Below are 14,797 nucleotides of genomic sequence, written 5' to 3' on the forward strand. Positions count from 1 at the left end.
GTGAAGAAAGAGGTTGCAAACATTTTTTTTGGTAATTATTTGAGATGAACATGTGACTTTGGGTATGTAAATAACTGGAGAAAAAGACTGAATTAAAATCTGGAGGTTTGCCACAAAAATATTGTTTAGAAACCTTCATATGTTTTGAATATTAAAATACTGTTCTTTTTCTTGGTTATGCCTCCTTAAGTAGCTAATGTATTTATCAGCCTTCTTGACCTGAGTTAGGTGATTTGGCCCTGGGTGATTTTTCTAGCACTTCTGATGTCTATTTAAACTTGTTTTCTAAGAAGACAGTATGTGTTTGCCTTTTTGCAGAAATAATTTTGACATGTTTTTTCTTTTTTTAATCCCTACCCAAGGATATATTCATTGATTTTAGAAAAAGAAGAAGGGAGAGAAAGAGAAAGGGAAAGAGAAAGAGGAAGAGAAAGAGAAAGAGAAAAAGAAAGAGATCTGAGAGAGAAACATCAAACCTGCAATCTAGGTATGTGCCCTGACCAGGGATTGAACCTGAAACCTTTTGCTGCACAGATGACACTCCAACCAATTGAACCACCCAACCAGGACAATAATTTTCACCATTTCAATCTGCTTAATTTTAGTTTATTTTCAATTTTCTCCTTGGATTTTCTTCCCTTTTGTCTTGTTTTCTCTTTTAAAGTTTAAAGTCAACTTTCCACGAAGTTTTCCACATTTACTCCCTGGTCCCCTCCTTTCCCTTTGGACTTTTTTCTCTGCCCCCATCATCAAATTTCCCTGTCAATATTCCTTATGTATCTGTAGACTGTCTTTTACTTTTATGTTTTATCTCTCCCTGCTCTCTTTGCTTTTATGGATATAATATGTTGTCTTCTTCCTGTAGAAATTTCCCAAGCTATTAGACATTTCAAACCAATATTTGTTAATGCACAACTAACTTTTCATGTTTTCATTGAATTTTGAATTGGCTTTAATTTCTAATTTCTTTTTCACAGTTGCTCTGTCTTACCCTCTCTTCCTAATGGGAAGAGGCCCTGTCTTTTCATCCTCATTTGCCTGTCTGGTTGCTTTTGCCTGATTGTCTGTGGTTACATCTAAGAAACTCTAGATTGAGAGTTCTGTCTTGGCAACTTAAAATGGGCAGTTTAGTACATTCTTCTCATTGGCTAAATACACAGCACCTCCACATGCATCTTTTTTGGACCAGACCTGGCTGGTAGCAGGGGAAAACCTTAGATGGGAGGCATCATGTGTCTGTTGAGTCAGTGGGCAGATAGGGTTCTGACTGGGGCCTTCCATGTTACCCCTGTTGCATCACCCTGGATAAACTGCTAAATTCTCTGCACTTCTCTGTATTCTTAGAGATAACACCCAACTCATAGGGGTTTTGTGTAAATTTTGTACTTGGAGCATTTCTAATAAGCATTAATTCCCTCTGTACTTACCTATGTAGAGAGATTCAGAAAACTTAAGCAGTTAGACACAGCAGACACAGAAGATGTGGGTGGAATTAGGGTGCTAGAAATAAAGCCATTAATATATAGCACCATTAGTGTTTTAAACCACACTTATATCATTCATTTCCTTTTTCTTACAATCACCCTGAGGTTTGGTGATGACCCTAGGCCCTTCATTAGGGAACCAGAGCATCTCTTTGGGCCACTGCTATCATGGAATTCACTTGGGGAAAGAAGTGCCCACTAAAAGCCACATGGATATTATGAAGGTGATAGCCAGTAAGAGATCACCCTGAGTGTGGAAAATCAGACCATTCAGCCTCACAGAAAAGAGTAGTTTTATGTTTCACTCCTAAGTCCAGAGAAAAGAAAACCTTCCCTTTTCTTTCTTCTTTGTTGTTGTTGGCGAGACTCTGTGAGACTGCAACTTGCATATAAGACACACTGGAGCAAACTTTCAAAGAGCTTCTACACTTTGAATGTGTTAGATTTTTCATGCATAGCTCTGGAGAGTGGTAGGATATGTGAGGTTATGGGGAGGGGCACAGATGGGCTTTTCATATTTGCCGCCTCACTCTGAATGTGATAATGTACTGATTTTGTGAGGTTTGGTTTTCTTAAGAGTTCCTTAAGGAGGCTAATCTCTTGAACAGTGCAGTCTTTAAGTGAACAGTTCTGTGCCTCTTCACATAGATGTTGGGAAGAAGGTGACTTTTTTGGTTTAAAACAGAACTTAGAAGAGAGCACCAAATGATTCCTGCAATTTGTGGGCTAGAGTGACTTTTGATTGCTTACAGGTCACAGCATAGCTTTTTGCTAGGTACTTTTTGTTCAGAATAGACCTCCCCTAGGGAATGGTTAAATGTCTTAGAGTTAGTGATTAGATGAATAGAGAGGCTTGAGGTTTCAGTTTCTTCTCAGAAAGACATAGATTCCTTCTTTCTGTTATGACCACTAGTGACTTTAAACCCCTTGTTTTGGCTCTTTGCCACCTATATCTGTTAGAATATAGAAGGTTATGCTGTGGTAGCAAATAACTATAAAAATCTTAGTGGCTTCAAACAATAAGAGTTTTCTTGATCCCACTGCATGTCCACCGTGGGTCAGAAGGGGTGTCTGCTGCTTGTAGACATTTAGGGACTTAGGATGTTGGAGCCTCCTCCCTACACCTGTTTTCACATTCACCATAGTTGGGAAGGGAACATGGTGAAGCTTGCCCTGGCTCTTAAAGCTTCTGCCCAGAAGTGAAATATGCCTTTTCTCATATTTCATTGGTCAGAACAGTCACATGACTGTGCCTAACTTCACAGTCATTGGGGATATTCAAACTTATTGTGAGCTTAGAATGAGAAGAGAAATATTTAACAAACTGCCTATGACTACCTCATTACTCATTAAACACAGCCACACAGGGGAGGAATTTCTCTGTTTATGCTAATTTGCACCACTGGCAGAAGAATTTCTCTGCCCAGACATTTTGAGCATTGGTAAAAAAAAGTGTTGCACCTGGCTGGCGTAGCTCAGTGAATTGAGCACGGGCTGGGAACCAAAGTGTCCCAGGTTCGATTCCCAGCCAGGGTACATTCCTGGGTTGCAGGCCAGAACCCCCAGCAACCGCACATTGATGTTTCTCTCTCTCTCTCTCCCTCCCTTCCTTCTCTAAAAATAAATAAATAAAATCTTAAAAAAAAGTGTTGCATATCTGCATGATAGTCCTCATGAAGTGACTGTTCTGCATCCTTGGAATCTTATGCTATAGCAGCTTCAAGGACTACTGATACTTTGAAATACTTCCAGGACCAATGATTATGATGAAAGTAATAATGAAGAATAGAAGCTCACCTACATAGAGAAGTATATCCCTTAAGCAGTTGCTTAAATTTCACTTTTCCCCTTTCTTTTGAAAGTGCCTTTCAAGTCTTAAAGAACATCTTTAGTGGATATCAACATTTGGTGGATAAGAAAGCTAAGAATGAAAAAATAGGTAGCACAGACTTCTTAATCTCTAATACATAAGGTAAAGTGTTTAACCAGTTTTTGAGGGCTTTGATTGTAATCACCAATGCCACCCTCTATCCCCACCCCCAACATCACCATCACCAGTACTTCCAGTACTGCTGCCATCTATCACTATAAACACATATGTGACCCATGTAAGGTTTCTTTTCAGACCATCATGGGGACCAAAATTTAGATAAGATTTTTAGCAATTATTTTTTCTTCAACACATTACATAATCCAGGAACTAAAAAGGTCATGGAAGAAAAGTGGCAACCCAGAAGTGTCTTGGGGACTGGGTTTGCAGTAAACCCACCTTCTTTCCTTTTCAATTTGTCTTTTTTTTAATTTCAATTTTCTTCATGTGGCACTTTCTGTCCTTTAAACTTGGAAGAAAACCAGAGCTAAAAAAAAAAAAGACATACTTCATGACCTTCCGGTCTCAGAAAGGGTCTGTGTATTGCAGCAGCACACCCTTCAACTCTTACCACATACCCAACCCAGGTGTACCGCTTAGAAATGCCCCAGTGTGGCCAGGATTACCAAAGTTAGGGTGATTTTTTTCTGCCAAACTCTGCTTAGCAACCATCAGGAGGAAGCTAGAAGGACCAGTCCAAAGTGAGGTGGTACAGTTACCCAGGGAACCAGAATAATTGGGCAGGATTATTACAATCTACAGGCCCCGCTTAAGTCTCCTGTCTGCTCTGATGTGGGTACCATGCTCCAGGCCTCTGGGAGTAGTGTTCAGAGTGGGCTTTCCCTAGAGGGGATTCTCACTGCTCACTGAGCTGTAGAGATCAAGGTTCTGTCATAACTTCTGGTTTATTGTGGCATTTTGCACCCTGCCCATGGGCTATGTGATTTTAATAATCCTTTGAAAAGCCTCCAGGCATTTGTGTCTTTAACCCCCTTTGCTGGCTGAGGTAATGGTGGAAAGTAGAGAGATGATTCTGTCCCAAAGCAGAAGGCCCTAGAGCTTTATTTAACCCTAACCCCCCTACCAATATTAACAAAACAAGGATATCATTAAATTACTACTCCTGGCTCCAATTGAATATTTGCCAAGAATTCCCTGCTTCCACTTCATATAATACATTTTATTTTTCTTCTGGGGATTTGTTTTCTGAATCAGTTTACTTCTTTGTGGTCCCATAATCACTGAATGGAATTCTCTCGATATTTCATCCTTCATCATTAGAAGAAAAATACAGTATCATTTTCTGGCAAGAAACAAATATCTCAGAATGAAAGACAATATTTAGTTACCAACACCCCTCCCCCCAAAAAAACAAGAGTACTACATTTTTGATGAATTAGAACTGGAAGCTATTAAGGGCCCATTGCATTAAAACAGTGAGCACTCACATCCATTCCTCTTGTTCATATGAAAATCAAACAATCTCTTTTAAGTAGGTTGTGGGCTGCTTTCACAAATCCTTTAAGAAGAAGTGCATTGCCATGGTTCAAGGAACCACATAGAGGAAATTAAAAATATTTATTTGGTTGACTTAATATTCCCTGCTGAAGATTAACATTGCAAATAGAGCCCACAACACTAAGAGATACAATTCAAAAATTTAGTTTCTATATATTTGGTCCCTAACTGTCAACTTGAAGTTGAGTAGAAGTTTTAAATTGTAACTTAGAAAATGTTTATAAGAATGTTCCTTTAATATAAAATTGGGTTGTTTCAGATTGTATTTTCAGGAAAAAATACATTTAGTGTGATTTTATTTGAATTGTTGGTATTTTTCATAGATTGAAAATGTGAAATTCCTGATAATATTTAGGTTTACCAAAATTTTGGTATTTGTAGAGAATTATGGTTAAAAGATCATATATTTTTTATCATGCTAGTTTGGAAAGTTCCTTATGCCATTTTATAATGCATTTCATAAGAAAACATTTTTAAAGGCATTATTTAGAAATCAGGGCCATTTTCATTTTAAGCTGCTACCTCTTAGGTATTTGAATCAAAGCACACTATTTAAGCTTGGTTGTGATCAGTTTAATCTTATTTATGGATGTACAATTGTAGGATTTAATTTTTATTTTAGATTTATAAAGGAAGGAATATTTGGATTGCAGACATATTCCATTGAAATAGCCACATTTTTCTTAGGAGGTAGATAGTAGCTACAATAGTTAAGTTTCAATGAGTAGTTACTACGTTCCAGGCAATGGGCTAAAAATTTTCTGTCATTATTTCCTGGAGACAGTTACTGTTTTACATTTCACAGGTGAGGAAATTGACAACTCATAAAGATGCCTAACTTTTCCACAAGTCCTTTACTAGAGAGTGGGAAACTGGGGTGCTCCTCAGATGCCAGGTTGGTTCTTTCCACTGGCTGTTGTGGGTTTTCTCTTACAACAGGCATAAGTGTAGGTAGATGGTCATTGGCCCTGGCTGGACAGCTCAGTTGGTTAGCATGTTGTCCCAAAACACCAAAGTGGCAGGCTTGATCTTTGTCTGGGCACACAGAAGAATCGACCAATGAATGCATAAATAAGTGGAACAACAATTCTCTCTCTCTCTCTCTCTCTCTCTCTCTCTCTCTCTCTCAAATCAATTTAAAGAAAAAAGATGGTCACCAAGCTCATGAGACACAAGGTGATAAGTGCAAAATGCAAGGTTAGATTGTATCCTTTTCCACTTTATAGAAATTCCTGTAGAACATCCATGAGTTTCAAGCAGGCTTTTCCAGGAAAAGCTAGCATGGACACACAATTCAATTCCCAGTGTGCTTTCTCACAGAGTTTCTTCCACAAAATTACAAAGACTGGGAACCTAGCCCATTACTAATATTTTAAAGTTATTCTGGCTTCTTGCAGGGCCATATCAATTTCAAAGATCGCTGTCAGGATGGGAGCAACTGAAGTTAAATTGGCCTGAATGTTAAATAAATGTAGCCTTAGAGCGGAAACGGTTTTTCAGAGTTGAAGAGTCAATGGAATATTCATAGAAATGTAATATTAGCACAGGATACTGAGTCTGTCAAAGCTTTGTTCCAAACCATATTTGCTATTTGTAAATCTGGCCAGCTCTTTGGGGGTGTGCTGGTGATGAGGTAAGAGGGTGAAGTGAGATGGGTTACAGCACGCCTTGCTGCAGCCAGGGCTGCAGGTCTGGTCTTCTCTTCTGAAGGGAGGGAGGGTCTATCTCTCCACAGGAATTTAGGGCTCTGGGAGTGGCTACAGTTAATAGGGTCTAGCCCTTCCCTCTCTAATAGGGTCATCTTTGCCTCAATATGGAAACTTTTCCTTCATGTTGCCACCTAAGCTTTGTGCCTGATTTTGAAATAGAAACTATGGAGGAATCAATAGAAAAATCATTGTGCCTTGCTTTGCAAGTGCAGGAGTGACACCATTTGCTTTTTCCTTGAAAGTCTCTTCTTCAGGATATCGCTAGAAAAATCGTGGCAGTATAGACCTTGATGCATGGCATGTTCAGATGCCAAAATTTTATATTAAAAGTACCCAAAGGGGTCATCAAGAGATGACCCAAATTTCCTTTGTTGAAGAATTAACAAATAGCATTCCCACCCTCCCCTGCACCCAGGAACTCTGCTCATGTGTAGTTAATCTAAAAATTAACATTTAGCATATCATTGCTTCAGTCTCTTAAATGAGCTATATGCCTGGTGGCTCAGTTGATTGGGACCCTGTGCTAATTAGGTCATGAGTTCAGTCCCCAGGAGGATTGGTTCACTTCACCATGGTCCCTCTCTAAACTCCAGCCAGCCCTCCAAGTGAGCACTGGTCACAAGTGGCCTTCTGGGGAAGAATCAACACAAATTCTTTATCACATGTGGGGGACAACCCCAACTCAAAGCAAATGTCTTGAATTAACCTAGAATATGACAGTATTGCTGTGGGATAACAACATGGTGCCCTGGAGGCTGAGAGACCCTTCTTGCAGGGTGCCACACTTCCTGCAGGTGGCTTCAAGGCCAGGAAAACAAGCTTTGGTGTGTGCAGGTTCAAAACCTGCAATTTAAGGGGAGTATCATCCAGGAAGGGTAGCAGGCAGAATGCTTATTAAGGAGGCAGACTCAAAGGAATGTTTTTGGGGGGTTTTGTTGAATTTTCACTAATCACTTGTTTATAAGATTGGTTGTTTGGGGCCTTCCAGTTAATGTCTGTGGTCGTGCAACCCAGGGGGTGAGCCTGTTTCTTCCCCAAGCAGGCCACTCCAGACGCTTGTTTTAAGTCGGTGGGAGACACAGTAGCTATGAGCTTTAAGAGGATGAGAGGATTCTGTGCTTTCTCTTTACTGTCCACTCTCAGAAACCACTTTTCCAGATCCAGGTCCATCTCCCAGGCCAAATCTCACCCAAGAATGAGTGGATGCATCAATATCCTCTGAGGCCATTTGTTGGGTTCAAGGAAGCATAGTGCCTAATGAGCTCCAGCTGTGCGGGGTGGCATTCACTGCTCAAACCAGCATCCTCATTGGCTTTCTCCCAATTACCAAGAATACCTTCTTCAGGGAAGAGGCCACCTCTTTGTTTTTAATTTTAAAAAAAGTTCAATCACTGTATCCTTACCAACTTAGCAGAATGCTTTGTGTATAGTAGGAGTTCACTAAATATTTGTTGAAAGAATGAATGAGTGGATGAAAGAATCAAGTGTAGAACTGTTTCTATTGAGACAAAGGCAGTTTGTAAAAATGTTATCATTGTTGTTGTTTTAGTCTTTAAAAGATCATACATGGTTATTGAAAACAATTTAGAAAATAGAGGTGAGAAAAAATTAAGAAAATAAAACCACCTGTAATGCCATCATTTGGATATAATCTTTCTTGACATTTCATGGTATGTAATATTTATATCTAGATGCATATCTATTATATATATACATATATATAACTTAGATTGACACAATACATATTATTGTGTCATTGTTTTTATTTTATCAGAAAAATTTGCATTATGTTATATATTCTCTCACATTATTTTTAATTTTGTTCAGAGCATTAAGTTGCATGACTTCAACTTAATCAGTCATATATTAAAGTATCATTGTAGCTTAAACTTTCTGCCTAGCTTTGTTTATCTCTTCAGGTAAATTCCTGTAAGAGGGATTGCATAGCTCCATGGTTTTCTAATTCATTGTATGTTGGCAAGCTGTGTCTCAGAGAGTTGCCACCAACATGTGCTTGTACCTTGAATAATCTAGTGTGCTGCCCCTCTCCTTGCTGACCAGCCAGTATCGTTGTTATTTTAAATTATTGTTAATTCATAGGCAAAGACTATATCAATGCTCTTAGGCTTTGCATTTCTTTTATTAATAGTAAAACTGAGTGTTTTTTTTCATGTGGCCGTTTTCACATTTTCTTTGCAAATTGCCTGTTAATGAAGGCCACTAGCATTTGGGGTCCAATACACTTATGCTCTATTTTATAGGGCTATTGTAAGAATTAGCTGAAGTAATCTATTTGTATATGTTCAAAATCTACAAAGCAATACACAAATGTGTTGATGAAACTTGTGACCTGGAAGGGTGAGGGCAAGTAGGAATAGTCACCTGCAGACAAATGTGCTGAGTAAATGGGTATGGGGCAAAGGCTTGGGTAAGCTTTAAGGAGGCAAGGTGGGGAGAGGCACCTGTAGAGAAAGAGAAAGAGGCCTTGGGGTGGAGATTTGTTACTTTGAGAAGGTCACTGGAAATAGACAAGGTCAGAAATAATATAGGGGCTGTGAGGTGGAAATTTAAGCCAATGAGAAACAGAAGGATGCAAGGGGGCCAGGGAGGGATTGGAAACCAGAACCCATCCCCAGGGGTGGTCTGTGGTCTGGAGATGGGGGTGGAATGAGAGGGGAAAAGGCATCCTCTCAAATGTTCCCAAACCAGGAGCAGAGAAAACATCAGCAGTGCTGCTTCTCTGAAGACTCACCTGAATTCCAGTGTGACCAAGGCAGGTATATTTAAGACCAGAAAGGGAAACTGGTGCCACTGCACACAGGTGTGGTCCTCTGGCCAGAGCACACCTGTGCTCTCCAGTGTGTCCCTGGAGTAATCAGACCTGGGAAAGGCAAGTAAAACACATAGGTGTGGGCCATTAAATAAGATAAAAATGCTGTTCTCAAATTCCCCAGCATGTATATTACCCTACTCATGCAAAATTATACATAATATAATTATGTATTAATATATGATTATTTCTAAATATGTTAAACATAAATATACATTATATATCTTGTACATATATTATATTATATAATTATATAAGTAACATGAATATAGGCATGGTAATAAGGTGGGACAGGGAGAAAGAATTATCTTTGCTTTTGTTCACATTTTTAAGTGGTTCGCTTGTTACAAATAGTATATATGACTTCTGTCATTCAAAAATGATCCAGTAATGAAACCTATGTTAAGACTGAGAAGATGTCTATGTGGTGAGTGTGGCCTGCTTCTCCCCACTCTATAGCAAAGTTGTTTAGCAACAGGAGCCGAAGTTCCAGGCAGTCACTGGAGCCTGAGATTGCTCATGCAGAGGAGCCCCAGGAAGCAGGTGAGAGTCACAAGTGGGCCCCACAGGGAGTCGAGCTTACCACCTCACACTTATATGACAGGAAGTCAAGCCTCCTTTGCATGAGCAGGCAGGAGGACCCTGGCCAACAGTTAAGGCATTCCCCAGGCTGGTAGTAAATGCAGGCCTTCCTTCCTTCGAGATCAGGTGTGCTTCACTTACAGAGGAAAGAGTTTGAGCCTGGAGGGGGAGGAAAAACAAGAACTTTTCTCCTTCAGTTCAAGGGTTGCTAGTGCAGCTCATGCAGTAAAGTGCCTGACTGGGTCTTATGTCATTTTATATCAGGTAGAGCTGTATTAAGGCAACACTGTTTCCCTTGTCCTTCATGTGCCAGGCACTATGCTGGGGCTCAGGCACAAAATCAGGGGAACATGATCATCTCTCACTTTCTGGAGGCTATAGCTGCATTGGAGAGATGAATGGCATTTGAGGGACCAAATAGAGGAAGTGTTACATGGTAATGATACTGAAAGAGTCAGGAGGATCAGGACTGTGCTGTTTTGGATGAGGAGGCGATGGAATGTGTCTCTGCAGGAGGATGTTTGAAGTTAATCAGGCAAGAAAAGCTGGGACCATCAGGTGAATTTCCAGCCACAGAAGGGAGACCCAGGAGGCAGGACTGCAGCTCCTTCTCTTCAAAGTGTGCCCAAAGAGCAGCAAGGGTGGGGGAGCTGGTCAGGATAAGGTCTGAGAGCCCAGCAGGCATTAATTCATGCCTGGCCTCAGGCATGGTTCATGTTTAGGAGGTTGATTTTATCCTAAGTGCAAAGGCCAGATAAGTTGTGCTTAGAAACCCAGGATAATGCACAGCCTAAGCCTCAACTCAACTTGTGTAAAGATTTGTTGAGGGCAAAATATATAAAAATTGATGTTCCATGCTCAGAAAACATTTTTTTTTAATTTGATTTTAATTTCTATCACATGAAACATCACTCCCATGTAAATTAATTTTCTCCAAAAGACCAAGTCATAGAGATGAGAATACAGTAACAAACCCGGCGCTGAGAAACATGCCTAAAATTAAAGGAAAGGTTAATGAGACATGGTTCTTGTAGACTGAGTTGTCTGAAGCACTAATGCAAACAGGGTTATGTCCCATCTTTAGCATCACTGAACATTCTAGTCTGAGCAGGCAGTACTTCTGCTGTCTCCATGCTGCAGCTGAGGAAACAGACTTGGAGAAGAGGAAAAAGGCTTGGTGTCCCTGTGAGCAGTCCCAGGAACAGAACCTCTGTTCTAGTGAATTTACTATTAGCCCATGGCAAATGGTGGCTCCAAGGGTCACAGGGAGGTGCTTGGGCTCCTTCCAGTGGCCTCTGAGGCTCTTGCTGTAGGAGTGTGTGGGAACAGAAAGGAGGTCATGGGTGATTGTGGCTGGTCCCTGTTACCACTGTGGGGCAGCTGGCGCCCCTGGCTGGTGTCTGCTCACTCAATGGCCACTGAATGGCCACATTCTATACCTTATCAGGGCTCCCATATCTTGAGAGCCCAAGAGGATTAGTAGAAGGTCCAACTTTCTCCTCCCATCCTGACAATTAATAACATAGAGCTGTAATTGTTTGGATGTGCGACCTCTCTATAGATTCACATTCGAGTTCTTTGTCACCCTGGAGCCCTCACCTATCTTCCTCTTCTTTCTTGAACTTGTATCCAAGGGAGTTTACTGTGATCATTAGAATCGCCTTTATTGTCTGAGGTTTAGAGAGGTGTGCCAGTATTTTGAGACACAGTAATGCGGCATTCAGACTCGCTAGTGTAGATCTCAAGCTGCTTTCGATTCTATGTTTTCTTGCAGAATCCCACTGGGAACTCTGGGCAAAACGATTCTTTTGCAACTTAATCATCAGCATGTTGAATACAGTATTCCCTGTCTGAACTTGAACTGATGGAACCCATAATCTCTGAGTTCTAGCTCTTCAGAAAAATGGTAGCTGCTTTCAGATGTAAACTTGACATTTGAAATTGGCAGATACTGGGGAGTTAGTGTGGGGTTGAGAAACAAACATGGGCTTTGAGGTTGGGTAGATGTGGGTTCCAGATCAGCTCTGCACTTACTGTTGTGGGACTTAGTAATAGACAATTTGCTTGATCTCTGTGAAGCCCATTTCTCTGTCTTAAGAATGGGAGTAGTATAGTTTGCATCATGATATATTGGTGAGGATTAAAAGAGGAGAATTCAAATATCTGGCACTCAAGAAACATTCATTTCTATGATCCTTTATACTCAATAATTTAATGACTCCTTCCAAAAATAGAATGTCCTTTAGAGTAGAATCCCGCTCATTTTTTGCTGATGGGACACACAAAAGGATGTTAAACTCCTTTGTTTGGTTTGTGGTAAATTGACTTTACACTTTAAAAGGAAAAGAAAAGAAACCTGTAGTACCTCAAACAACGAGCCTTTTTAAAGCCTGCATTAGACTCCAATTTCAAAGAATATTCTTATTAACACACTTTCTTATAAATGGAACACCACTCATGAAATATTTATAAGTGGTAGCCCGAGAAACCAGTGCAGTGCTTGGCAAGCCCAGGGGCACTTCCCATGTGCGTTGTGGAATGGCTGTGGGACCGCGTAGGAAGAGGAGGTGGTTCATTTTGGGACATGGTTTGGGGGGCTCCAGCATGAGCTAGTTTTGGCATGGTTTCCCAGCTCTGGGCTTGTTCTGCAGCCTTTCAGGACTCTCACACAGCCCATCCTTGCAGGTGACCCCCTTTGAAGTCCACAGGAGCTCTTTCAATGGAAAACATACATCACAGGGTGTTGATGCAAATAAAAATCCAGCCTGATGTAAGTGGGGGAAACAGTGGTGCTTCTCACCCCACATATTAGTTCTTTAGCCCAGAAACTATGGTTTTATTATTAAATACTCCCCACCCCCAAGAAACACCACAATCTACGACCAAAGCTCCACTGTCTATTTGCTTAAGAAATGATGAACCTGATAATTTCCTGAAAGTTTAACTAAAGCAACAGATGTAGACAGTGCAGGGCTCTGTTTTTTCTTTAAACATATCGATAAAACAAACATTCTAAATTCCTGGGCAACTTGCTAAATAAAAAAATAAACATGACTATCTTTTTGAAATATCACTCACCAAATATGATAATTTTGAAAAATATCTCTATTAGAGATAGAGATTTTTTTTGTAGTTAGAAATGCAATCACCAATGGAGCACAAAGCTGCAATTTGTTGACAGGTTAAGTAAATTAAATCACTCACTGTCTTTTTTTTTCCAGTGGCTTTAAAAATTAAACTAATTTGCAAAAAAAAAGATGCTCAGCTTGAATTGGTTTGTAATATCTGTTAATGATCTTTACAAAAAAATTCACTTATTCACAATTCTGTCCCTGAGGGAATTTCAGTGTGCTATCAGAATAATTTCTCAAGTCTGAAATGTCATTAGCTAGTGATTTCTTTCAAGTAAAAATCCCTGAAAAATAAATTATATAAGGCATACAAGTGCACAGGACAATGACTTTGATGAATAATCTCTGTGTTTTTCATACACAAAAGTGCACCAATTGATATCCAGGCTGCTAAATGATAGACCTGTTTTTTGAATTACCTCAGTGTAGGCATACCTGCTCTGTTTATTTTACACATATATTGAAACTGCCCATATATTGACAGATTGTTGATGCAAAAACAGTAGTATGAGGAACAATTTTGATGTTATTCATTGTGTTTACCTTTGGAAACACGAGGTGTTGCCTAAATACAGATCTACAGGTGTTGTCATCCAGGATTAAAACAATAGTCTGTTTCATTGCAGCCCCCTGAATCCCAAAGCCAGGTGTCCAAATGGAGGTACAAATACTAGGAAGCCCCTCACCTGCTGCAATATTAGATAACAGAGCTGTGAAATACTACACCAAAGGGAAAATTTTGTTCCTGACCCCAGCTGGCTATCAGTTTTTACCTGGAAGCTGGGGAGTCTTTGTAATACAATATTAGTCAGTGTAACCTGCAGAGGCTGGTTTGGCTGCTATAAATAGCTTCTTTCCCCTCCCTTTCCCTTTCCTTCCCTTCCCTTTCCTTCCCTTTCCACCCCCCCCCCCCTTCCAATTTTTTGAGGGAGGCTTTGGATTTTACTAAACCATTGGCTGCAGATTAATTAGACATTTCATGAGACAGCATTTCCTTGTAGCCAGTCTAAATTTGAGACCTTTTAATCCCTCTTTATACAATATAACAAGGCTAGGCTCTTCATACATTGGGCCCCTAACTTTTCTTTTTTTCTCTTTACACATTACTCAGCTCTTAGCTAAACTGCAAAGGGTCCAGTTATATTCATTTTCACTCCAGGGGAGGGCATCTTCTTCTGAGTCCAGCTCACCTATTCCTGTATGGTTCTTTCTTTTTTCTGCTCTGTAAACTGACATCAGGGGAACAAACTGAGCACAGGTAAAACAAACCACTGGTTGACTTTAATAAAGGTATTCCATATTTTCTGTGTGAGCCCCTCCATTTATTTCACCTAAGAAATGGAAATCAATGTCTGAAATTTGTTTTCAAGCTTTATTGGGTTCCACATATGGATGACTGCAAAGAGCAGAGCATGAGACGTTAGGCCTTACCCTAGAGCAGGGGTGTCAAACTCATTTTCACCAGTGGCCACATCAACCTCACGGTTGCCTTCAAAGGGCCAAATGTAATTTTAGGACTTTATAAATGTGACTACTCCTTAACAGTTAAGTGAGAGCTTGGCACTGCTCCCTCCCTCCTGGTAGAAACAAGTGCTGGGTCCAATAAAACAAGGTGGAGTTGCTGGATTTGGCCCATAGGTCTTGTGTTTGCCACCTGTGGTCTAGAGTGAATA

General features: G+C 40.2%; 1 long non-coding RNA gene across 1 annotated transcript in view; it reads left to right on the forward strand.

Annotated features, from left to right (window-relative positions):
* Window positions 1–5,197: 5,197 nt before the first annotated feature.
* LOC118501167 overlaps window positions 5,198–14,797 on the forward strand; it is a 28,003-nt gene continuing 18,403 nt past the window's right edge. Inside the window, exon 1 of the long non-coding RNA XR_004903773.1 lies at window positions 5,198–5,767. This is a non-coding gene — a long non-coding RNA (uncharacterized LOC118501167). The remainder of the gene's footprint in view (window positions 5,768–14,797) is intronic.

The sequence above is a fragment of the Phyllostomus discolor genome, chromosome 6, assembly GCF_004126475.2.
Source record: "Phyllostomus discolor isolate MPI-MPIP mPhyDis1 chromosome 6, mPhyDis1.pri.v3, whole genome shotgun sequence".
NCBI classification, from domain to species: domain Eukaryota; kingdom Metazoa; phylum Chordata; class Mammalia; order Chiroptera; family Phyllostomidae; genus Phyllostomus; species Phyllostomus discolor.